Source organism: Lygodium microphyllum, chromosome 17 (genome assembly GCF_053477565.2).
Source record: "Lygodium microphyllum isolate KBCC chromosome 17, Lygodium_microphyllum_v1.1.10, whole genome shotgun sequence".
Lineage (NCBI taxonomy): Eukaryota > Viridiplantae > Streptophyta > Polypodiopsida > Schizaeales > Lygodiaceae > Lygodium > Lygodium microphyllum.
This window is the reverse complement of record NC_141151.1, coordinates 92,350,748-92,374,857: the sequence shown is the minus strand read 5'-3', so window position 1 is coordinate 92,374,857 and position 24,110 is coordinate 92,350,748. Positions and strand designations below refer to the sequence as shown.

At 39.9% G+C, this 24,110-nt stretch overlaps 1 non-coding gene across 1 annotated transcript; it reads right to left on the bottom strand.

Annotated features, from left to right (window-relative positions):
- Positions 1 to 23,789: 23,789 nt before the first annotated feature.
- On the bottom strand, positions 23,790 to 23,857 carry LOC148022141 (small nucleolar RNA SNORD36). The gene has a single exon (XR_015694531.1). It is a non-coding gene; the product is annotated as a small nucleolar RNA SNORD36 (small nucleolar RNA).
- Between the last annotated feature and the right edge of the window lie 253 nt (positions 23,858 to 24,110).

Genomic DNA, 24,110 nt, shown 5'->3' with positions numbered 1-24,110 from the left:
GAAGAGTTAAATTGATGCAACATATCCCAAAGTGCTAACTAGGGTTTAGCACGTTGAGGACGTGACCTAGTCACACTTATTACCAAGTTACAACTCTCATACCCTAAAGATCTGCCCACATTCACGGAATGCAGGGACAATAGGACATACTTGCGAGAAACAATCTAGGGTTTCTACCCTAAGGATCGCTCGCTAAAAAGATGAAACTCGATTTGAATTTGGAACCCTAGGACCGACAATGTCGGCCTAGTGCAATCAGGAACGGATTGTTATGAAGACACCCTAACCTTATTTCCTATGTAATCATGATTCTGTGATTAGAAGACGACGTTCGATGGGTAAAATAGTCCAATGGATTAGATGCAACACTTGTGCAACAAGTTGCAGAGTCCCATGATCTTGTGATTTCATCACAAGGGAATGGCCCAATTCCTCGGAATGAGATTGGCAGACTCTTGCGCAAGTTTATCTTGCAAGAGGATGAGTAGTCATCCTGATATAGCACCTTTCTTGGGAAAAGTGACCAAGATAAGGGAATTAGATAATTTCTTGGAAGCAAAAGACCAATCAACAATTTGAGCAGCATACTTATTGTTAATAGAACTTAAGGTATTGGTTAAGTTGGGTTAATAGGGTACGGCCCTAGCCCAAGGACATATGGGTTAACAAACAAACCCTTGGGGATCTTGCCGAGTCACAATTGATCCCGGATCGAATGCTGGATGCATTCGAAGAGAAGGATTCACTCCTTAGCAGTTGGCAAAAATAACAACCACTGGAAATGATTGTGCTTGTAACAGTTTAAAGAGCACTGTTTGCTTTGTTTGCTCAAGGAATTAAAGAATGAAAAGATATTTAATGCTTCAGGTTGAAGGCCTGAAGGGAGAGGCAGCTTCAGTTACCCTCGACTGTCTGCCTGACCCTAACCAAGGGGGTTGTTAGCTGCGCCGGGAAGGTGGACGGAACCCGCCGTGAGAGGTCTCTCCGTTGAGCACTACTTGGAGCAGGAGGACGCTTGGGTGCCAGGGGGCTCTGGCCATAAATCCCTCGCCTTCCGAGCCCTGCACAAGAGGCCAACGTGACTCGAGATTGGATCTCGAGGCCCGCATACTAGTCTACGGGCAGAATCTTGGATTAGTAATCCCTGTGGATTGCTAGATAGCCTTCGGGCAGATTATGGATAAGCCTACGGGCTGGACTTTATAAATGTATTTCAAAGATAAATATGATAAACTCTTGAAAAGCAACTTTTTTGACATTGTTTTTCTATGTCAAGTGCTAAGATTACGCAAAGGAACAAGTGCCTAACGGACTAATTAAGGAAGCTGTTTGATGCATGTCCAACTAAATGTGGTAGGTAATTAGTTAACTAAAACAACCTGACGATAGTGCGGTGGATATGGCCATGGGTCCGTCCTACGGATGGGTGGTCCCGGTTGGCCGGGAACTTTTCTCAATCATAATGGACAGCAAGAAGATTGTCTCAAAGGAAATGAATAGCAAAGGTACTGACCTAGATTCTAGGTTATAATAATCCCGGTTTACGGTGTTTTAGGGGAACGGAATGGGACTATGCCTTATGGCAGAGAGGTTGAGCTTTGCATTCCTCTCGTTTCCCATTCTCCTTGAACCAAGTGCAGCATGAAACTGCTTCGGCCCTAGCGTTTCTGCGTAAAGTAGTTCGCTTGGGGTTCGATGCTAGTTGCCGTTTAGGAAATGACCATTAGGAAAAACCATGATTCAGGTCGGTCCTAAGTGGGAACGGCCAGAATACTTCCGCTATGTAGCAGACGCGAAAAGTCCCATATCGCAAACCCCGTGACATTCCATGGGAGTGTCGGGTGGAGCTTTCTAGACCTCCTTTCTGATGGACTGCTAAGACGTGTCCTGAAGGGAATAGGTGGACACATTACAGTTGGTATCAGATCGAACCAACGAAGGATTTGTTTTTAAGAAATTTTAATAAGAAGAAGTAAAGCAAATGTTGTTGTTCCTAACATTTCCTTACTTTGGATGCTGTCTTGCAGAATTACAAAGTATGGAACAGGTTCTTAGTGTTCTGAGTCATGCTTATGACCGCGATGCATTCCTTGGATTATCGACAAAGGGTTGAGATGAAGAAAATCCTAGATAGTATTTATAATCCATTGCCTTTGTATGTGGAATGAAGATGGATGGGTGTTTCTGGGATCTACAACATTGCTGCCCACCGACTTGCGTACCTTCGAATCAACTTGAAAAGAATCAAGTGGATGGAGGACTTAAAGATCGTGAAGCTATTCGTCTTTGTTGAGCCTCACTTTAAACGCGACCCTATAGGCTAGAGGTTGAAGGGTTAATCAGAATAAGTATGTGTACAGGGAAGTGACTCGAGTAATCCCCGCCGACCGAATCAAGGTGTTGGGACGTCATGAGAAGAACAGATATAAAAGGAAAAGATACCCTAATCTTCCAATGACCTATCGATTCCTGAAAATTGATGACCCCAATCCGTACTATTACTCAGTTCCAGTAGCTGAATACAACAACATCTTATTCTCCTTGAATTAATGTATCAGCTTGTTCCATCGCCCCAAGAATAATTGTAATTCGAAAGGGCTATGCCCATATGAATGAAATAAGACTTCTTCTTATCAATGATTGTCTTGACTGTGAATATTGACAAAGAAGTAAAGTGATTGGAAACTTGGCTAAAAGCTGAAGTGGACATGTAATGTAATGTGGAATTCTTACTAGGAGGAAAAGTCGACTTCGATCAAATTCAGAGTCATGAACCTTAGGTATCCATGAGTGTCTACTCTCAATGGACTAGCTTAAACCTAATGATGCCCACATTCAGTGTGGAAAGGGCCAAATTTCCTTTCGAAACTCTGAAGGGGAATTGGTCACAACTCAAGGTGAGGCAAGAAAGCCAAAAATTCAATTGGCCAAAGCATCTCGGATTATAAAGGGAGTTAGAAAGGGACTTCGTATCTACTTAATTAAGCTCAATAAGTTAGATCAAAAGCAGGAGTCTAGTGAGGAACCTTCATGGCTAAAGGAATACGCGGATGTATTTCCTGAAGAGTTGACAGAAATCCCGCCTCAAAGAGAAGTGGATCATGAGATCAAGATAGTACCACGAGCTGCGCCGATTGCAAAGAGATCTTATAGAATGTCCATCCCGGAAGCAATTGAGCTAAAGGAACAACTCAAGCAACTGCTAGATTAGGGTTATATCCGTCCTAGCAGTTCACCATGGGGAGCTCCAGTATTATTCCAGAAAAAGAAAGATAGAACGCTTCGACTGTGTATTGATTACAGAGGGTTGAATCAATCAACTGTCAAGAACAAGTACCCTATTCCTAGAATAGATGAGCTTCTTGATCGTCTTCAGGATGAGAAGATCTTCTCCAAGTTTGATCTCAGGTCTGGTTACTATTAGATAAGGGTCAAGGAGGAAAATATCCCAAAGACGGCCTTCAACACAAGATATGGACACTTTGAGTTTATAGTTATGTCATTCGGGCTTACAAATGCGCCTGCCACCTTCAACAGGTTAATGGAGGATATCTTTAGACCATATCTTGATGACTTCATGCTTGTCTTCTTTGACGACACTCTAGTCTATTCCAAACAGAAAAGAAGATCATGAACCCCAACTTCGGATTGTCCTTGAGACAATGAGGTCACACAAGCTGTATGCTAAGATGAAGAAATGTGCATTCTTCAAACGTCAGATTGAATATCTGGGATTTATCGTATCAGCGGAAGGAATCTCAGTGGATCTGGCCAAAGTCAAAGATGTTCTAGAATGGCCAATACCAACAACTGTAAAAGAAATACGCAGTTTTCTTGGATTGACAGGATGGTATAGGGTCTTCATCAAAAACTATGCTTTGTTTGCAGCACCTCTGACAGACTTACTAAAGAAGCAAACATCCATTACATGGTCAACCCTGCCGAACATACCAGCTTTGAGAGATTGAAGCAAAGTTTGGTATCAGCACCTATCCTAAAACTTCTAGACCTCAATAAGGAGTTTGAGATAGTAACTGATGCTAGCACACTTTCCTTAGGATGTGTGCTCATGCAGGAAGGTCATCCTGTAGCATACTCTTCAAGGAAACTGAAGAGCTATGAGAAGAATTATGCTACCCATGATCTAGAACTGTTAGCTGTCATCCATGCCCTAAAGCTTTGGAGACACTACCTGTTGGGTAACAAGTTTACACTAGTGACTGATCATAAAAGTCTCAAGTGGATCTTTACCCAAAATGAGCTCAACGTGAGGCAACATCGGTGGATTGAAGTGCTGGAGGAGTATGACTTTGAAATCAAATACCGACCAGGAAAGGAGAATGTAGTTGCCGATGCACTCAGTCGCAAGGCATTCCTTAATTCTCTAATCTTGCAAAATCCATCAACAGCTAGATCTCTAGCCACAAAGGTGTCCATGCCAAACAACTCAATACTTGAGCTAGCTAGAGAAGAAGCATGCCATGATCCATCCTATCAAAAGATGCTAAGGGAGATCTCTATCAAGGACCAGGACCAAAAGCTACAAGCTAAGTATCATAAATTCTCTATTAATAGTGGACTTGTCTACTATAGAACGAGAGTATGTATAGCAGCAAGCTAGTCACTTAAGCAGAAGATATTGTGGGAAGCTCATGATTCCCCTTTCTTACTACATCCTAGCTATGCCAAGACTCTCAATGCAGTTAGAAAGAGCTATTATTGGGAGAGGCTTAAAGGTGACGTTCTCAAATATGTCACTGAGTGTTTGTCTTGTCAACGTATCAAAGTCGAACATGTCAAACTGTCAAGATAGTTACAACCACTCGACATTCCCCAAATGAAATGGAAATTCATCAGTATGGACTTTGTTGTTGGCCTACCCCAAGTTCAAGGAGGATACAACTCCATCATGGTTGTGGTTGACATGCTTACTAAGGTTGCACACCTTATTCCAGTAAAGACTAACTATAAAGCCTCAGACATTGCAAGATTGTTTATCAAGGAGATATTCAAGCTACATGGGTTACCCAGAAGAATCATTAGTGATCATGATTCTCTCTTCACATCACATTGCTGGAGATCTATCTTTGAAGCCATTGGGACTCAACTCTGTTTTAGTACAGCTTACCATTCCCAAATTGATGGGCCAAACGGAGCGAGTAAATCAAGTCGTCGAAGATATGCTAAGGGCACACTGCTATCGTGAACCAAAAAGGTGGATTTAATACTTGCCTTTGGTTGAATTTTCCTACAATGCTTCTTACCAACAAAGCGTTCAGATGACCCCTTTTCAAGCATTGTATGGTCATGACTGTCGAAATCCCTAAACTTCTCAGATCCAACCTTGAGGGTTGAAGCTTCAAGGCAGATGTTGGAAGAGATGGATGAACAAGTAAAGTCAATAAGATAGGACATCCAAGCTGCCAAGGATAGACAGAAGGCATACGCAGATTTGAAGCGTCAAGATAGAATCTTCGAGGAAGAAGACATGGTCTTCATTTGCGTACGCCCAAGGAAGAGTTCCCTATCCTTAGGAGAGTGCAAGAAGCTAAGTCCAAGGTATTGTGGACCATACAAAAACCTCAAGTGCCTAGGACCTAATGCTTATAGACTACAACTCCCTGAGAACCTAAAGGTTCATAATGTATTCCATATCAGCCTATTGAAGAAGTATGTACCTAATCCTAGCCATGTACTTGATGACCAACAAGTTGTAATGCCTAGCCAAAGAGTCCTTGAGCTACAGCCTGACAGGATCTTAGATGTTAGGAAGAGACAACTAAGATCCAGAGCCTTGAGAGAATGCCTCGTCCAGTGGAAAGATTATCCTAAGGAGGATGCCACTTGGATAGATGAAAGCACTCTCAACCATCAATATCCCCAGTTTATCTTGAGGTGAGGACATCTCGATTTCTCCAAGGGGGAGAGAATGTAATATTTATGCTGAAAATATTACGAGTCGCATAAGTCTCATGCCATGACAATTCCGGCATTGAAGATATGGACGGTGCAAACTTTAACGATACACGACAACATGACCCTCCACTGGCCAAACGAGACAAGGTTTAAAGAAACTCGCATATCCTCGTATGAACCTCCTCTTAGGAGGAGGTCAAGAGGATAAGGATATAATTATGAAAAAACATTTTATATTCTTTCCCCCCAGCCGAAGGCCATGCTAGAGGGGAGGGAGTGAAGAGCGGATGACTCAGCTCCCTTGCTGGAGGTCATTGTAGGGAGAGGGGCTATGCAACTGGTCACGTAGGGAGAGAGGAGACCTCTCCCTACCCTATAAATACCCCCTCTATGGGGTGAGTGAGGGGAGGGAGTGGAGGGTCGGGACGCCGCCAGGATGAGAGAAAGAGAGAGAGGAGCATCATCGTCGAATGCTACTGCCAGCTGACAGAAATCACCGTCGCCTGGCCCGTTTAGCCGCCGCTGCCTCAATCCACCTCCTGCCGCCAACAAGCGACTCCTCTTACTCCACGTGGTGGAGTTCTGTGGGCCACAGAAGCTTCCAAGAAGCTTCTTGGGAATCCCTTAGAAAGCCCCCTTTCCTATTGAAATTCCCACGAAAGTTCATTTTAACCCCCGGTTCCTTTAAAACCCCCTTTCTATTGCCCTTCTCAAGCGGTCTCTCATACCCCCAAGAATTAGGCTTTTCCCCCCCTTGCATCCCCTATAAAGCCCATCTTAGCCCCGGTTTTTTTTTTAACCCTCTTCTTGTGGATTCGCACTAGCCAATATTAAAATCCCTTTTTTTCATTGGCCCTACAAAGCGGTTTTTATAAACATGGGATTTAAGCCCCTTTTTTCCCCTTGCATTCCACAAAGTTATTTACCCCTTTTCGTGGATTCCCACACTAGACGGTTAAGCCCCTTTCCGTGAAGATCAATTGTATTCCTAGAACTTCTATGAAAAGAAGGGGAGTTCATAAATTTCCATTTCTAAAGCCCGGTTCTGAAAGACAATGGAATCGATCAAGGAAGCCGAATCTAAAAAGGAATTGTGTGTGCGAGGGAGATGGGCCAAGATCATAAGTTTGCGGCCAAGGCAAGAAGGTTGAATTCCCAATGGCTCCTAAGAAGGCCCAAGGCGCAACCGTAGGAGGATCATCTCCTAGCATTCATGTGGACATTTCACCAAATCCACAAGTCCAGGTTTTCTTCCTAATTTTGATTTACGTCGTAATATTTCAATTGTGCATGGATCATTTATGGAAATAGGATGCACTTTTTTGATTGAAATACTTTGGCTAATTTAAAGGAAATAGCTCACAATTGAAGAATTCAGTCATTGGTATTTTTCAATGAAACGAACAAAAAAAGAGCGTAAGAGATTTCTATGTATTCTTAGCAAGTGGTTTTTATGCATTGCAAAGTAACGAATTTAGATCAACTAATGATCATCTTTACAAAGTAAAAATTATTGTTATGCACTTCAATTATGCATGGAAAGATAAAAATCGCATGTTGCATTATTAGACATCTCTCTCTTCGCAAGGATTCATTAAAGAAGATTGCTAACAACCGTAGGAATTTGCAATGCATGGAAATGATTCTAAGACTGCATGAAGTAGATTAAACTCTAGGCAGTTTGCATAAACCTCGTTCAATTGCGTAGTAGTTAGAAAAGGCTGCATGGTTCATTTTAACATAAACCCTAAACTCTTAGCAGCATAAATCGTGAATGCATAAATGGAAATTATGCCGTAACTTAACCTACGCTTGATCTTAACCAGAAAAGTTAGGGTTTGTAAATCTGATCATAAGTAGGCAATGAATCATGCGATTACGAGAATGGTATCGTAATCATTTTCATGAGTAGAAAAGTAAATTGGTTTACCCTTAACACCTAAAACCGCGAAGGAATCACTTAAGAAGGGTTAAATCAATGCAACATATCCCAAAGTGCTAACTAGGGTTTAGCACGTTGAGGACGTGACCTAGTCGCACTTATTGCCAAGTTAAAACTCTCATACCCTAAAGACTTGCCCACATTCACGGAATGCAGGGAAAATAGGACATACTTGCGAGAAACGATCTAGGGTTTCTACCCTAAGGATCGCTCGCTAAAAAGATGAAACTCGATTTGAATTTGGAACCCTAGGACCGACAATGTCGGCCTAGTGCAATCAGGAACGAATTGTTATGAAGACACCCTAGCCCTGTTTCCTATCTAATCATGATTCAGTGATAAGAAGACGCCGTTCGATAGGTAAAATAGTCCCATGGATTAGATGCGACACTTGTGCAATAAGTTGCAGAGTCACATGATCTTGTGATTTGATCACAAGGGAATGGCCAAATTCCTCGGAATGAGATTGGCAGACTCTTGCGCAAGTTTATCTTGCAAGAGGATGAGTAGTCATCCTAATAAAGCACCTTTCTTGGGAAAAGTGACCAAGATAAGGGAATTAGATAATTTCTTGGAAGCAAAAGACCAATCAATAATTTGAGCAGTATACTTACTGTTAATAGAACTTAAGGTATTGGTTAAGTTGGGTTAATAGGGTATGGCCCTAGCCCAAGGACATACGGGTTAACAAGCAAACCCTTGGGGATCTTGCTGAGTCACAATTGATCCCGGATCGAATGCTGGATGCATTCGGAGAGAAGGATTCACTCCTTAGCATTTGGCAAAAATAATTGTGCTTGTAACAGTTTAAAGAGCACTATTTGCTTTGTTTGCTCAAGGAATTAAAGGATGAAAAGATATTTAATGATTCAGGTTGAAGGCCTGAAGGGAGAGGCAACTTCAGTTACCCCCAACTGTCTACCTGACCCTAACCAAGGGGGTTGTTAATAGCCGCACCGGGAAGGTGGACCGAACCCACTGCAAGAGGTCTCTCCCTTGAGCGCTACTTGGAGTAGGAGGACGCTTGGGTGCCAGGGGGGCTCTGGCCTTAAATCCGGGCCCTGCACAAGAGGCCAACGTGACTCGGGATTGGATCTCGAGGCCCGCATACTAGTCTATGGGTGGAAACTTGAATTAGTAATCCATGTGGATTGTTGGATAGCCTTCGGGCGAATTATGGATAAGCCTATGGGTTGGACTTTATAAATGTATTCCAAAGATAAATATGATAAACTCTTGAAAAGGAACTTGTTTGACATTGTTTTTCTATGTCAAGTGCTAAGATTACACGAAGGAACCAGTGCCTAACGGACTAATTAAGGAAGTTGTTTGATGCACGTCCAACTAAATGTGGTAGGTAATTAGTTAACTAAAATATGGGAGTGCTGGGTGGAGCTTTCTAGACCTTCTTTCTGATGGAATGCTAAGACGTGTCCTGAAGGGAATAGGTGGACAAGTCACAGTTGCTCACTCATAAGCATATGGTCTTTTTAAAACAACCACTTAATGTATTAGATATATCCGAGTCTGGAGTACAAGAGAAAAGTTTATTGTAGTTATATCTCATGAATATCTTCTAGGTTTTTCCTAAGTGTCTAGTATATTCTGGATCATTGGAGCTTATACAATTGCATTCCTTGTAAGTTCAGTCTTTCCTTAAGTCTTATTGGGACAATTGATGTGGATGTGTCTAATTTTGTGGAACTCCGAGCATCCGAGTTTAGGGTGCTTTGGACATTCCCTTTTGAAATGACCTAATTCCTTGCAATAGAAACAACATGAAGCTTTATCACTTGGGGTCACAAGATATCTGGTTGTCCTGATATGATTTTCTTCTTTACAACAAATTGTCCTAGGATCCTTTCACAACAGACTGAAGTGGTCCTTTATTGCAAAAACTTTGTTTCCATATTGTCCTCTTTTTAGATCTAGACTGAGGTCCATGGTCAATCGGCTTTGCTTATAATACTAAAGAATACTCCCAAATTTTGACATTCTGGCAAGAACCAATCTATAGAAGAACACTTAAGAGAAATTCATTGCAAGTGATAACTGCCATTCCTTGCTAGAGTATCTCTAATCTTTTGCAAGTTCTAGGCTCAAAATGTAATATCAAATGATGTTTTTGGTCCACCAAGGCTCCTTGATTCTTGCTTTTCTTTCTACACACATAGCTATCATGAGTTCTATCATCATCTAATACATCACTAATAGATGCATACCAACAACTGCTCATCTCGTAAAAAATAATATCCCTGCTCACTTTGAACTCACCTATGATGACAGGATTTTTTAGCCTTTGGATCAAGCTTCTTTTGGAGTTCATCTAGCACATGAACATATATCATACAACCAAACACTTTCAAGTGTGACACATTGGGCTTCTTGCATATAAAGCATTCTTCAGGGGTCATCCCATGAATTGCAACTGTGGGAGTTCTATTTATAATATAGATAGTAATATGAATAGCTGCAGACCATAAATGTTTTTGCATATTCTTTTCAGCCATCAATGCCTATGCATCTTCTACAATATGCCTATTTTTTCTTTTTGCAATTCCATTTTGCTGTGGGATATACCTACAAGTAAACTGTCTCTTTATCCCATGAGATCTTAAGAAGCCATTAAGCTTGTTAGAGAAGTACTCTCTCCTTCCATTTGATCTTAAGCACTTAACTTTCAAGCATGTTTCTATTTCAACAACTTTCTTGAAAGATTTGAAGTGATCAAATACATCACTCTTTTCTTTCATGAAATATACCCATAGCCTCCTTGAACAATCGTCAATCAACGTGATAAAGTACTTGTTGCCACCAAGAGATACATTCTGTGTAGGCCCTAAAACGTCTATGTGCATAACATCAAGTATATTTTTGCTCACATATTTGTCATGCAAAAAGGGTTGTCTTGCCTACTTACCAAACTAGCATACTTCACACACTTTATGAAATTCTTCAACTCTAAAAGCAGGCAACCCTATAACCAATTCTTTGGACTGTACTAATTTTAGTCTTTGTAGATTTGCATGTTCAATATGTTTATGCCATATTTTAATATCTACAACCATTTCTTTTCCTTTAGCATACGTAATAAAATTCATTGTAAAAACTCCATCATCTAAAGTGAACATGCAACAACCTCTACTTTATTTTGTGACCAACCTATACTTATCATTAAAGTCTTCTACAAAACAACCTTTGCATTAAATTGAACCTGCAACCCTTGCTCTACCATTTGGCCAATGGACAATAAATTCTTTGTGATTGATGGCACATATAATACATCTAACATACACTTTGTTTGGCCATCATGCAAGGAAAAGGGAATCTTTCTAATGTGTGAAATTGGGTGGTATGAATCATCCCCCCTCTCCACATAGCTTGGATTTTGTAAGTCCTGCATCTCTCCAAACCATTCAACATGATTGGTCATACAATTAGATGCATCCGAATTGACATATCGTACATCATCATGTGTCCCCTTTCTTGTAACAACAGTCATCATATGCTGCATAATAAATAGATGCTCATTTTGGTTTCCATTCTATTGTGAATATGATGTATAGTTTCCTTGCTATAATTCACCACTATGGACATCGTGCTTCTTACCATAACAATGGACTATAATATTACCTATTTTGTCACAATAATGACAAACAATAGCAAAATTTCCAAAACTTTGGTCGTGCCATCCACCTCTTCCTCTAGAGCTCTCCCTGCCTCTAAAGTTTTCACATTCTTCAAAACTTGCATTTCATCAAATAACTGATTTAACATGTTTTGTTGGTTATCACCAACATTTCCCATACCACAACCTCTCAAAAAGGATCCACTATGTCCCCTTCCTGAACTTGAGTAAAATTCTTGGACATGCTCATTGCCATTTCTTTTAGATGAGTCACCCTACATATTGATCTCTTCGATAATCATGAGAAAGACCAACTTATCAAAATCTGGAAATGGCTTCCATATGTATACATAAGTAACAAATGATTTCCAAGCATTTTTATTATTAAGGCCACCCAAAGTAGATGAAATCAAATCATCATCATCAAGCCTTGCATCAATTGCAAAGCATACAAAATACTCATCACCTTCAAAACATACTCATTGACATACATTTTCTCTTTCTTCAAGGTATTCAACTCTTGCTTGAGTTGAATCTTTTGTGCCTTTGTATTTACTGAAAACATATTCTCAAAAATTGTCCAAACTGCATGTGAAGTTTGTACATTCCTCCTGATATATCCTAGCATAGTGTTATCAATGATAAATGTAGATAGCCAATACATTACCTTTTTGTCTTTTTCATTTCATTCTTTCCATGCCTTTAATTCATCTGTAGTCTCACAGGGATACTTAGCTTTGGCTTCTTTTCTTTGCCTAAATGAACTCATAAAGGCTTCTTTCCAATGATAAATTTCATCACATGAAACTTCAAAGTATGAAATCTAGTTGTTCTTATCCAGCTTCTCAATGATAGGATTTCCACTATTCTCTATCATTATCACAAAAATGATACAAAATAGCAAACAAGTCTTCTCCAACCTTTCACAACAAGTCCGTAGCAATACATTAACCAAACTTTTTTACTGATTGCTCAATACTACATATAATATGTGCAGCTTGTTCGCAAATAAAACTTATGTTTACTTCCTGTAAAGAAGACCTAAAAATTTACAGATTCAAAATTTGCAACTTGTGCAACCACTTTCAATTGATATAGGCAAAATCATAGTATACCCTGAAACTACGGTTCGCAATCTTATGGCTCTAAAACGTGGCTTGAAATGGCCTCAATTGCAATATACCCTGAAACTACTGTCCATAACCTTATGGCTCTAAAAAAGGGGCACTTGAAATGGCCTCAGATGCCCAAAAAAGTGGCATGTAACCCCTAAAGGACTAATGTGCAGAATATATAATGCTATGATTGCACACCAAATCTCACAGTAATTCAAGGTTTTCACTCTACCTTTCTTTTGGTGCCTCCATAAGCACTATCCAACCAAGAGAGAGAGTAGAAGAATGGAAGAGCTTCTTACCATCGCTTGCTTGCTGGAATTCTTACTTCTTCTCCTTAACTTTAGCCTTTAAAACTATCCTTTCTTAGTGGCGTTGCTCAAATATCATATCAAGAATTGCATGGTGGGGAGACTTGCTTAAGTTGCTACACCAAACACACACCATACACATAAGAGGAAGCTCACTCAAGAACACAAGAAGAGAGATGGAGGCCAAAATTTTTTCTTTCTTGTTTCTTCTTCTTCCACACAAAATACAATATACACAAAGTATAGCTAAGATACAACATAAAGGAAAGTGGCCTACTAAGTCAAATAGTGTATAGATGACTATAGTAATCAAATGGTGCCATAACTATACTAACTATTTGTAGATGCAATAAACTAAATATAATAAGTAATAAGTCAATGGCCATGTAAGGATCATAATGACCACCAACGTGCTAAGTGTAGACATGTGGACCCATCTAGCGAGGCGGTCCATCATAAGTGTCTGCATGTATTGAGCTTTCCATCTCAACATTATGTGGGTTCAAGTCATTGCTACCATGCAACCATCCACTGGGTTGTGCTAGGTATTGAGGCTCGAAGTACACTCTTAATCTTAGTGTGCATGGAGATGCCTTATATACTATGCATAAAATAGACCTTGAATGCCATGTGAATGTCATATGAAGGGTAGATGTCTTGGTTCTAACTCCTTGTATGCATCTCTTCAAATCTATCTTTGATGTGTAGTCAAAATCCTTTGGGATGGCACCCTAGGAGGATGTAGAGGTCGTAACTTGAATGTCTATTTATATCTCTATAAAATCTAATGTTGTTTACTATGGTTTCTTTATTCAAGAAATATTTGATTAGTAATATTTAGGATAGTGGTTGTTCTTGGCATTTTATGATGTGATCTATAATCTTCTATGAGTTTTCTAAAATTTGAATGTTTTTCTATCATTTTTTAAATTCATGAAGAATGTAAACTACAATATTTTTAGGATAGCATTTTCCTTTTGTAGTCTATAGTGTTAGCTAAATTTTTGGACTATTTTTCTAAATAATATTATCTATTTTCTATCATATTCTAATTCAAGAATCTATGGCTGAGTTATAAGTATTCTTGGAAAATTTGTATATTGGCTGTTACTCTTGTTTTGTTGTGGTAGAATAGGCTAATACATCCAAGTAGAGAGGGGTGTTGCTATTCAAGATGCAAATCCAAAGTTATTGAAAGACAATGATCTCTTGGAGATTCTAAAACCACATATTGAAGAATTTGGGAATTTTCATAAAATTTGGGAATTCCTAGTGTGATTAATATTTGGACACATGGTCAAATCTTATCCCCTTACTTGAAGGTGGAATTTTTCCTAGATACTATATAAGCAATCTCCCAAGTCGCACTCTCAAACATGGGTTTAAGATTTACCCACTTAGTCAAATCTTTACTCCTTATTTAAAAGTGGGACTTGAAAATTTTCAAATTCTCTAATATGATCTAGAAGGACTAGTTTTCATTGTTTACCCACCCAAGAGACACATCCATGCAGAAACTAAAGTGCAAGAGTGTGTACAAAGGGCTTTACCCAAGTTTGGCATTGTTTCACTAGAACGTGTATCAAAAAAATCCCATGAATCTAGAGATCAATGCAACTTTTGCAAGGGTGTACATGATTTCTCAGGAGTATTGAGACAAGGTGGGGCCATAAAATTTTCTTAGACTAAACTTTTCATAGGATACATTGAAGAGATCTAGAAATCAAGATACTTGAGTTCTCATTGTATACAATGGATGGCTTCCAATCAAGCAAATGTTTAGTATGAGCCTCTTGCACTAGGGAAAAACATGGCACAACGCCATGGTCGATTGCGACAAAGCATAGGATCCACCCCATCTAATAGCAAAGTTTTATGGTAGATTGTTTGATAATACTTCCATTTCATTGGCTAAGGTCGAGAAGGTCAACCAATTGGTGGCTAAGGCACATGTAACTTAGAAATCTAGGTCTAGGTTGTATGCAATCAAATTGGAATATGAAGATGCAACCTCAACAAAAAGAGTTAACTAAAGAATGGAATCTCTAATTACAAAGCTACAAGAGAGGACACACCAAGCTAAATTAGAGCTATCATTTTTACCTCTTGACACACCACCCATAGATCGAACTGTTGTTGTGCTGCTGTGCATCCGAGGTGTGAAATCCACCCAAAAGTTGTGTGTGTGGGATTTGATACTTTGTACATACTTAGTCGTTATGTTTGCATCTTTATTCTGCGTGGTAATATAGTAAAGAGGGGCTAGAAAAGGATACTATTGTTCGTATGTATGCCATGTGTGGTTTATTTGCGGAAGCACAAAAAGTGTTTGAAAAGCATCGACTTTGTAGCGTAATCTCGTGGAATGCTACATTATCTTGGCTTGAAGGTGGCAAGGGGTTTTGTTTGCTTGTATTGTGATGATCAAGGAAAAGAATTCCAAAGTTTGGAGGCAGTTTGAAAGCATATGATATGAAAGAGCCATTGTAAGCTATGATATGAAGATGAGGGCTTGTATGCTTTTCTAAGGGCCGCGTTTCTAGAGCCAATGATGGAAGGAGCTTTTTCAAATGGGATTTTTGGGGAGATGAAAATATCCAATTTTATGTTTACAGTGGTTGTATGCAGATAACCAGTACCAGTACATTAGTGGATGAGCCAGGTTACTTCGGCTCGGAAGGGACCTGAAGTTCTGGACATTCCAAAGCAGGCGGCTACAAAATATCTGATTGCTCCCCTGGAAGCTTCAGAGCCAAGAGGTCTTAACAAAAAAATCAGGGAAAATTTATCGGCGGAAAAACTCCAGAAGTATGACTGATGTAGATTTTGAAGAACTCTAGGGGTTTATGGACCTGGGTTTCAACTTTAGCCAAGACGATCTCACTCCACGAATTGTTAGCATGTTTCCTGCATTGAGACGTCAGCGTGGAGAGGAGTATCTTCCAGTGGAAAGCTCAGATTTCACACTTTCAAGAACCAGAGTAGTTTGAACTGAGGCATGATTATTACAAAAGCCTAGGCGTCCCCTACATAGCTGGCGAATCTCAGCCCCAGTTGATGGCTCTATAGACATGAAAGAACAGATAAGATTTTGGGCCTGAGCTGTGGCATGTATTGTACGCCAAGAATGTTAGCACAAGTCAAGACGGCCAAGTTGAGTTAAAGATCACATTAATCGGAGCACGATGATTTGCTGTTCACCTCTGTTTTGGGGGAGAGAAAGCAACAGGTGGTGATTACTCGGTGCTATCATGTATGAAATGCTGATTGGCTGTCTACCCTTCTATTCAGATGAATCAATGGAAACCTGTAGAAAGATAGTGAATTGGAGGAGCCATCATGATGTATTGAGAATTGTCAGTAAAGGTATCAGTCACTCTGCTATTAGATTCAGAAAAGTGACAAGGGGAAAAAGGCAGCTGGCTACTGTTTGAAGGCTCTAAGCCCCTACTGTAATTGCACTATACTATCCAAAAGGCCACATGTTAAGAAGTTATGCCACATGCTTGCAAGTAGTTTATGGAAACAGGACTTTACCATGGCTCCTTGATGCATCTCTTTAAACTAGATGTGAACATTCCATTAGTTCCCTTCACCATCTTCAACCAGTTTTGCAGCATGGCCAGCTATAACAGTTATAATCAGAAGCTTGATTATGTTTACAAAGTCGTCATTTTCAAGAGTCAAATTGTCATGATTTGAAGAGCTATTCTCAATTTCCATACTGCTCATGAGAGGGTGGAACAGATTTGTCAACTGTTGCAATCACATATAGATGATGCAAAGCAAGCAGAAACTGTTGTCAATTGTGTGCATTTGAAATCTTGCTTCTCATAAGCTTGGACTCTAATAAGAGCTTGTATACATGGCATGGGTCAATTTCATAGATCACATGTGGTTTGTCATGATGTTTCTCTATGCTCAGAGTTAACTTGGCAGTAATACAATTGTTACTTGGCATCATATTTGTCTTGATTATTTGCTTCGATTGATCTTCTGTCTTGGAATTTCTCAAGAACCTCTGTGGTTGCGACTTTGCTTTTGAAAACCCTTCGACACCATGATATATTTGTAAGCCCAAATATTGATTGCAATAAAGCAATCATTCAATTGATTGCTCCACATCATACCAATGACAAGACTCTTGACCGTTTGGTATTGGAGGTAATGTCTCAAAGTCTAACAATGCATCAAGTTAGCTTGCGTTCCATTTTTTGTGTAGGATGCTTAATGTGGATATTGTTTCTTTGCATTGATTGAGACTCCATTTATCATTTTTAGGGATTATATAAGTTATTATAGGTTTAGTATAGGAGATTTTAGCCATTATACTCCTTATAGCATGAAATAGGTGTATTTAGTGGTAAGAGGCCATTTAAACCTTCATTTGGATGAATTCTCAATCATCTGAGGTGTTCTAGGTTATTCCAAATTGGTTATAGGTAGTAATCAGAGTATTGTACTCAAAGAGTGAATTGGGACCACTTTTGGGAGGCCTTTTACTTAGTTACAGGTGTTACAAAGTAATTCAGAGAATGACCAAGACCTATACAAGGTATTGTAGGTTGTATTCAACTCCTATATGTCATATACAAGGTACCATAGGGTTGAAAGATCTTATCCTAGACTTAGGGCAAGTGGATACACTAAAATAGTGCTTCTCTAGGGTGCAATACTATTCTAGATAGTAGTAAAAGAATATTTCAAAATATTCTATTTTTATTCTGAAACTCATTATTATAGTTCATCCCAAAAAAGCTATTTGCGGGCTTTGTTTTCATAAAAATTTCTTGATTCTAATATCGAATCCAAAAGTTATACCCATTTTTGTATCAAGGGGTCTATTAGGTCTGCCATTGTACTAGTGTGCAAAAATGGATAGAAACATGGGCAAGAACAAGTCTAATGATGATTTTTAGCAAAACATTAGAGAAGAACATGAGACAACACCTAAGACACATCATGATCATGAAGATTCTCAAAAATGTGGTGCATATAGTACTCTTAATGCCACTCTTTTTAACCACGAGACTAAGCATTCCATTAAACATATAGAATTAGTTTCTAAATTGGATCAAGTAGTTGAAGAGTTGGTTCAATCCACTATGAAAACCAAGAAAGTCACATGGCCCAATCTATTAAGGATTCCTTGGAGAATTTTACTTCTTCCACTAAAGATTCTTTGGACAAACTTGGTACTCAAATCTCTATGCTTGTGGCAGCACAAATGGCAGACAAAGATTATAGAGATAAAAAATCCTTTCAACCATCAAATAATCTGTGATATTTTTGCCTCAAAATATTGAAGACCTGTAATCTGCGCAAAAAGAAAACTAAAATAATCTCCCGCATCGGCAAATGTTGGTGGTTAAGTGCTTACCCCGCGCGCACGTCAATAAACTCTAGCTGCTTGGAGCACAACAGCCGAGGCTTGAAACCCATAGGCCGCACGGGAACATCTCCTCAAGGGGGGGGAAAAGGATAATGGTTAAAATTGTGGAATTTTTTTTAAATAATAACCCCCTCCCCTCAGGCGATGCATGGCGGGGAGAGGGAGTGTGGGAAGGGCTGGAGCTAAGTGGAGTAAAGAGGAGTTGGGGAGGGAATCATGCCTCCCTCCACATGTGTGGATGCCCCCCCCTTAAAGGCCTATATAACCTCCCCCTTAAGCTTGGGGGGAGGAGAGAGAGGGACATGACCCTGCCGCTTGAGGAGGACACTGTGAAGAGCCGCCACGCCACGCTGCTGCTGCGCCAGGTCGTTGCTACCACGCCACCTCCACCATCATCATTGTCAGCATCATTATCATCATTATCCTCATCATCATCTTCTCCATCATCCAATTTCTCTCTCCATGTCACGTTTTCTGTCCCAGAAATTTGGAAGCTTCTTTAGAAGCTTCTAAGACAAGGCTTCCATAAGCCTTGTTCATCCACACCATCTCGGGGTTCTAAAAATCGCATTCTGTAAGGGCCGTGTCCTGCGCAGAGGAGTAGAACTCGGTCAAAGAGGATTTGTAACACGTAAAGGACCCAAGAAGAAGTTGCTGAATCTGGATTTGATGTCAAATGGCCCCCAAACAAAAGATGCAAGGAGCACACGCGGGAGATTCTACTCCGAGTTCGCATGTGGACAACACCCCGAACCTCAATGCCCAGGTTCTAAAAAATTGATTCCGCATGAAAAGAATGCACTAGGCATGTCCAATTCTCATAGGAAAGTTTAATTACACTTGGAAATTTTAATTGATCATCTGATTCTCAAAGATTTAATTGCATGATGTGCATTTGAAATTTCTTGCACTTCCACGTTGCAATCCTATTGCATAGGTTAAAAGGTAGAATTGTTTAAGTGCATCCTTGATTGCCTCGCGAAAAAGAACAGCGCATAATGCATCTAGGCAATAATTTCCTAGTTGTGATTCGTATGAGTTAACCATTGACGTCCATCAAATGTTGTCCAAGTAGTCGCATTGCATGAAAGGGATTTAAGTACCTTGCAAATGCCATGCGGTTATAATTACATCCTAGGTTGGGCTAAGTGTCGAAGGACGAATTAAATCAATAATGGTCTCATGGTATTCGTTCATGCACGGAGTCTTTCCATCAAAGTTTGTATTTAGGAAAGGATGCATTTTTCATATTAAAGCTTGAATTCAATGCATTAAACGAAGGCTTTATAAGCATAGTTCTTGATATAAATCAACGTAAGATTTATACGAGTAGCCCTAAATTGTCAATCATTATAGTTTAGGCAAGGAAAAGAAATGGCCATTGTACATTTTATAGTTGCATAGAAGGAAAAAGTCTATGAATTGTATATTTGCATGGAATGTTATATCTTGAAATTTATTTACATCTCTTAGGAAAAGTATTTGCATCTCTTCTAAGGAAAGATCAACTCTTGTCGCAAGACAATTAGATCGATTTAGGTAAATCGCTTGTAATCGCATAACCCACATGGGATTCATAAAAGCATAAATAGTTAGTATGACGAACACCTCAAAGTGCTAGGTAGGGTTTAGTTACATTAAAAATTCTACCTAGTATCGCACTTGGGATTCCAAGTCAAGACTTTCAATCCCAAAGGTCTTACCCACGTTCACGGAATGTTAGGGTTAGTTAGACGCCCATGCAAGAATGATCTAGGGTTCCCATCCTAATAATCGGATGACCAAACACTAGACTTCTGCAAGGAAGTTAGAACCCTAGGGCTAAAAGTTGTCGGCCTAGTATGGTTAGGGTTGGGTTGGGTCATGAAGGCATCCCAAACCCTACATCTTGACCAAACGTATTTCTTGACCAAGGAACACCGTTTAATGGGAGAAATGATCCTACAAGTTAGGTGCGACACTTGTCTCATGCAACAAGTTGCAACGTCGCATGGCTTTGTGTTTAAATCACAAGATGGAATTGCCACTCCTTGGAACAAGGTTGGCAGGTTCTAAGTACAAGTTTAATTTGCAAGAGGATGAGTAGCCATCCTGCTACATCACCCTTCCTTGAGGCTGATTTGCCAAGTTAGGAAAGTTATGTTTTGTCTAATAAGAAATTGACCAATCAAGATAGGAAGATGAGGTTGTCCAGGATTTAATGACCTTAATGTAAGGAAACCTAAGGTATTTGTTAATTTTGGGTTAACAGGGTATAAACCCTAATCCCAAGGAAAAAGATTAAACTAGCAACACAGCTTAGGAAACCCTTGGGGATCTTGCCAAGTCGCAATTGATCCCGGATCAAATGCTGGATGCATTCGGAGAGAAGGATCTATACCTTAGCAGTTGGCCAAATAAACGACCACTGGATTGATTGTGTTTGTACAGTTAGGAGCACTGTTTGTACTTCTTTGCTCAAGGAACTAAAGATGGAAAGACAATTATAGCTTCAGGTTGAAGGCTTGGAGGGAGAGGCAATGTCAGTTACCCTCGACTGTCTACTTGACCCTATCCAAGGGGGTTGTTAGCCGCGCCGGTGGGTACGTGGACCGAACCCGCCGCGAGAGGTCTCTACGTGGGTGCTACTTGGAGCAAGAGGATGCTTGGGTGCCAGGGGGGACTCTGGCCGTAAATCCCTTGCCTCCGAGTCCTACACAAGAGGCCGACGTGACTCGAGATTGGATCTCGAGGCTCGTATACTAGTCTAGAGCGAAAACTTGGAATAGTGATCCCTGAGGATTGCTAGAATTGCCTTCGGGCGGATTATGGAATTGCCTTCAGGTGGATTATGGCATTGCCTTCAGGCGGATTACGCATTAGCCTTTGGGCGGATTATGGAATAGCCTTCGAGCTGGATTATATGATATATTCCAAAGACTGATAAATAAGATCGATTGTTGAAAAGAAACTTACTTGACATTGTTTTTCTATGTGAGTGCTAAGATTACGTGAAGGAATTGGTGATTAATTGGCTAATTAAGAAAGCTATTTTTGCGTGTCAAACTAAATGTGGTAGGTAATTAGATAACTAAAGAAACCCTGGGGAAAGTGTGGTGGATGTGACCATGGGTCCGTCCTACGAAAGGGTGGTCTCGGTTGGCCGATAACTTTTCTCAAAGGAATTTGACAGCAAGGAACGATGACCTAGAATCTAGAGTACTAGAGTCCCGATTTATGCTATTTTAGGGGAACGGAATGGGACTATGCCTTATGGGAAGAGAGGTCAAGCTTAGCATCCCTCTCGTTTCCCATTCTTCTTGAACCAAGTGCAGTATGAATCCGCTTCAACCTTGACATTTCTGCGTAATGTAGTTCGTCGACGCTAGCTACCCTTTTAGGAATTTGACCATTAGGAAAACCCTGATTCAGGTCGGTCCTAAGTGGGAACCTTTGGAATGCTTTCGCTTCGTGGCAGACTCAGGAAGACCTAGATCGCAAACCCCGTGACATTCCGTGGAAGTGTCGGGTGGCACTTTCTGGACTCTCTTCCCGATGGGCTGCTAAGATGTGTCCTACAAGTGGACATGTGGACACATTACATAATCATCCTCAACCAATTATTATTCGGAAGAGGGGGATACCATAAGAGTACCTCTAATCTTGCAAAGTGCAATGGCAGTTACATACACATGCAATCCCAAGTAACTGATGGATAGAAAGGCTTTCTTGAGAGGGAACTCTGTGATAAGATTGTGTTAACCAAATATAGTGGTCATTCATCATCACTCGCTGATTTGGAGGAGTGGACTTCAAAGTTAGAGTCCTACTTTGATATTTTTCCTAGGTCATATAACCAAAAGCTTCACTTTTCTACACTTTACCTTGAGGGCTTTGCTCATACATGGTGGATGTACATAAAGGGAGAAAATCAGTGGGTAAATAGTTGGGGGGAACTCAAAGCTAAGAGGGCTCACATTTTTGTATCTCCCATTGAGAAAGAAAAGCTACCTAGAAGATAGTATCAATTGGGCCAAAAAAGCCTATCAGTTAGAGAGTATATAAATTAGTTTTTGAATCTTACCATGTATGTAGAGAGTGTGAGTGATGATACAAAGTTGCATAAGTATATCTATTGTCTGGAGCCTAAATGTTTAGATCATGTTATGACCCAAAGCCTACCACATATTTCATGCCATTGAGTTAGCAAAGAGGTATACTCGTTAGTATAGAAGGAACATTTCTATGCAGGTTTCTTTTGGATAGCAAAGGGATGTTGCTAAATAGAAAAACTTTGGTGGAAATTATAGAGATCTCAATATGGAGCCCCAAGAGGAACACCAAGGAAAAGGGAATTCTCTTGCAAGAAAATCTATCTTGTAACATCAACAAGCTTATTTATCATGTTTCATATGATCACAATGAAGAAAAGAACACCAGGCACAACAAATCTTCATACAGCATCATGTAGATCTCCCACGGATTTGATAGAATCAACCATATTCTTCAATATCTTCATAAAATCCATCAATAGAACAAAGAAAGCAAAGGAATACACCATCTTTGAATGGAAATACATCACATAGTATTCATCTTCAATATCTTCATAGTCTTCTCTCTCAATCTCTCATATACAATCACTCTGTTTTAGTAGAATTGGCTATCTCTGGCTCTCTCTCTCTCTCTCTCCATCAATAATACATCATATCCTCACTACAATCTCTCAAAAATCACTCTCAATAATCCTTCTTAGGTCGTGGATACCCCTCCCAAGAGGTATGTCTGATATGAAGAGTCACCAGAGCCACTACAGTGTCCTTTCATAGCTCACTACTGTCACTTCACTCTAGTCTTCATTTGAGTCTTCAGCAGCTACTTCTTTCACTTCTTTCAGCTCTTTTGCACTTGTATTCCCTCTTTCCAAGGCTAGAAAACTTTTCCAAGCTACACTCTCATCCATCAGAACACATACAAAAGCATACAGAACAGTCACAGAACAGTACCAGAACAGCTACAGTACAGAACAGAACAGAACAGAGACAGAGCAGAGACAGAGCAGAGACAGAGGCTCTACAGAAGACCTACATAAGGTTACAGAAGGTCATCAAAACCACATAACTCATTCTCAAACCATTCCAAACTCTCAAAAACTATTCAATAAACTTTCACAAGATCTCAATCTTCATCAATCAATACTCCATCCCTCTTTACAGAAGATAATCAGAACAAAACAGAGCAAAACAGAACAAAACAGAAGGTATACAGAACCAATCAGAACCTATCAGAACATCACAGAACCACTAATAAACATCATGATCTTCCAAAACTCAATCAATATCATCCAAAACACTCTCAAACCACTTCTAAACCAATCAATCATCTCATAAAATCAACCATTCAGCTCTCAAAAACAACAAAAATCAGCCAAAAAACAAGTCATTTCAACACTCAACATATCCCCACACTTAATAAGGAAGCGTCCTCGCGACCCAGGAAAAAGGGAATACAAGTTCAGGGAAAAGCTCAACTTTAATCTTCAATATCTCTTCAAAAAGAATCCATCCACCATGACCCCAACTTCTAACCTGTTTCTGATATAAAAATACAAAGAAAGGAAAACCCGTTACACATTAACACCTCTTATCAAACTAGAAATCACAACAAATTTGTAAAGGATATAAGAGTTTGCTTCTCCTTCATCATCATCAACTTCAACTCTGCAACCACGACCCCATCACCACAAATCTCCAAAATGTAGCTCGTACACGAAATCCAATCCAATAGAAAACCACCACTCTCGTATTACACAAATGAACTCACAACACAA